The sequence below is a fragment of the Felis catus genome, chromosome B1 (genome assembly GCF_018350175.1).
Source record: "Felis catus isolate Fca126 chromosome B1, F.catus_Fca126_mat1.0, whole genome shotgun sequence".
NCBI classification, from domain to species: domain Eukaryota; kingdom Metazoa; phylum Chordata; class Mammalia; order Carnivora; family Felidae; genus Felis; species Felis catus.
This window is the reverse complement of record NC_058371.1, coordinates 54,757,981-54,761,116: the sequence shown is the minus strand read 5'-3', so window position 1 is coordinate 54,761,116 and position 3,136 is coordinate 54,757,981. Positions and strand designations below refer to the sequence as shown.

The window sequence follows — 3,136 nt, the reverse complement described above, 5'->3', positions numbered from 1 at the left end:
GGTCATTTTTGAGGGCCAGTTCTCCATTTCTCTTTTGAAATTTAATCCGAAATTTTTATATATATATAAGAAATGCATATTTGAGGGGCGCCTGGGTGGCGCAGTCGGTTAAGCGTCCGACTTCAGCCAGGTCACGATCTCGCGGTCCGGGAGTTCGAGCCCCGCGTCAGGCTTTGGGCTGATGGCTCAGAGCCTGGAGCCTGTTTCCGATTCTGTGTCTCCCTCTCTCTCTGCCCCTCCCCCGTTCATGCTCTGTCTCTCTCTGTCCCAAAAATAAATAAACGTTGAAAAAAAATTAAAAAAAAAAAAGAAATGCATATTTGTATCTGTGATAGGAGAACAATGGCCCCCAAAATATCCATGCCTTAACCCCCAGAACTTATGACTAGGTTATTTTTGCAGATGTGATTAAGGGCAGGGACCTCCAGATGAGGAGATTATCCTGAACTGCCTAATTTTTTGAGAATTTAAAAGTAAATAACTTTTTCTTGCTGGGTCAGAGAGATACAATGTTTTACTATCGCTGACTTTGAAGATGGAGTAAGGGACCATGAGCCAAAGAATATGGGTGGCTTCTAGAAGCAGGAATAGCCTTTAACTGACAGCCAGTAAGAAAACAAGGACCTTGTTCATACACCCACGAGAAAATAATTTCTACCAACACGTGAATGAGCCAGCAACAACTTCTTTTCTAGAACCTCCATAAAAGGAACCACCCTGCTGACATGTTGATTTTAGTTCAATGAGACCCATAGTGGATTTCTGTCTTAAGAACTATAAAATAATAAATACGTGGTGTTTTCTGCCACAAGTTTGTGGTGACTTTTTATGGCAGCAATGGAAAACTAATACCTGGACAGAGAAGGTCAAATTTGAGAAATGTATTTTGTATGAAACTGACTGTTTTACCTGGGTTTTCACATTTATTTTCATAGAATTACACAGCATGGACTCATGGTTTTCGAAATTTTGTCAATTTATTTCTCCTTTGTTATTTATTATCTTGCGCCTTTATACTTTTTTTGTGTGAAGTTTGGAAGAGCCATCTGAGGCTTTATTTGGGAAAAGGCACTTGAGTTGGCTTTTGGCTTTTAGTTTTTTTTTTATATTTTTAGTTTTTAAATGTGTATTTTGAGAGACAGAGAGAGAGCACACACAGGGGATGGGCAGAGAGAGAGAGAGAGAGAGAGAGAGAGAGAAAATCTTAAGTGGGCTTCATGCCCAGCCCTGAGCCCCATGTGGAGTTCGATCTCACTGCCCTGAGATCATGCCTGGGCTCAAATCAAGAATTGGATGCTTAATGATTGAGTCACCCAGGCTCCTTGACTTGGCTTTTAGGTGGGGACATGAGCAAGATGGGGTAGCCAGGGCACTAGACTCCTCCCACTGGCAGGCTGAGGACTGAAGCGGAGCCTCAGGTGGGTCTTCCTGTTTCTGACAGTCCCCAGCACAGCTCCTTCCCCCAAAGGCTCTATGGCCGCCATGAGAGGGGTGGCTGGGAGAGACCTCAGTGGCTGGTCACGTGGCCAGCGTCACGTGGCGGATCTCTATCTTCCTCACAACCACCGCCTTGGAGGAGCTGACACAGCTGAAGAAATTGGAGCCCCCGCCAGACTAGAAGATGCTCAGGCCATAGTTGAGATCAGGGCTCACGAGGACCCTGTAGGCCGAGCTCAGCCCACCTGAGTAGCCACTGGTGGTCTTAGTATAGACACTCATGTTCTCATCCCAGACTCCAGCTAGCTTTCCTCGCCCTCCAGGGGCTCGCAGTAGGTGGAAATCTCCAATGTCCAGGGCCAGCTTGATGTTCATGAGCTCCTTGTACTCGCATAGCTACCACTGCAGGGTGCCTCCAGCCGTGCCTTGGCATTGGTGAACTTCACGGACAGCTCCCCGCGCTGCTCTGCATCAGCGACAGCGTGCTCTTTGATCTCCTGGTACTGCTTTTTGAAGTCCTCCACCAGCCCCTGCCTGCTGCCAAGCTTTAACCCCAGCTTTCGCTTCGCCTGGTCCAATATGTCCAGCTGCTGCTGAAGGTTGCTGACGTATCTCTAGAACATGTCCCTGTGGCTCCGAGTTGTGTTCTGCTGCCGGAGGCTCCGTTCGGTCTCCGGAATGTTGTTCTTCTGCCCCAGGTGCCAGCCCTGTCGATGGAGGCAAACTTGTTGCTGAGCGTCTTGATCTCCTTCTCCTGGGTGCACACGGCCTTGATACTGGGGTCTGCCTCCAGCTTAAGGGGACTCCTCAGGCTCTGGTTCACTGATGCAACCGTGATCCTGCCCACTTCCCTGGCCCCACTGTAGCCGCTGACCACACTCATGCTGGTGCCCCGGCCACCCTGGAAGCTGCTGCCTCTGCCCACCCGGGACAAGGCTGGTCATCTGAAAGGGGAGTCTTGGATGAGAAGGCAAAAGGCCCTATCTTTGCCTCTAGACCGTCCCCGTTCTCAGTGATGTTTTGAAGAGGGCTGGGCCAGTCGTATCTCCTGCAAAGTCTGCCTCTACAGAAATATCTTCTAATTCTCTTGAACTGATCTCTCCTGCAGGACTGCCAAACTTGGCAAGACGGAGCCAATTCTTACCCGTATTTTGATAGTTTTTTTCCCAGGTGGTCTCACTCATAAGCTCTATCTGCATGTGACCTGTATTCGTAAGATATTATAGTCCACAGCTAATCCGAGAGTCCAGTTTATCACGCCATCTACCATGACAAGAAGGATCACCAACTTTCCAGCCCACTGTATCCGTTTTCTTGCTGATCGCCAACTGACCACTGAATTAATATTTGCTATTTTAAGTTTTGTTAAGGTAGCTCATGCCTAGGTACGAACCTCTGTTGTTGTAGAGTGTATTAACTGTTCACAACGTAAAGAATAAAGTGACGGCGACTCTGAAACAATAAAAGTGTATTTGTGCCAATTCAAGCATACGCAGTCCGGGGTTATGATATGATAACCTTGCCTTTTCTTGCTCTATGTAGTCCCTTGGGCTTGCTCTGGTCTGCGTGGTTGCATGTGGCTCACGCTGCCGCTTCCATGTTCCAGGCCTGAGGATTGCATACTTCACTTCTGCTTATAACCAGCTGGCAGAACGTAGGCACCTTCCTGCATTCCTACCTGTAAGGAGAATGCAAAATA

At 48.0% G+C, this 3,136-nt stretch overlaps 1 pseudogene; it reads right to left on the bottom strand.

Moving 5' to 3' along the window:
* Positions 1-1,808: 1,808 nt before the first annotated feature.
* Positions 1,809-2,636, bottom strand: LOC102901831 (annotated as a pseudogene).
* Positions 2,637-3,136: the final 500 nt, after the last annotated feature.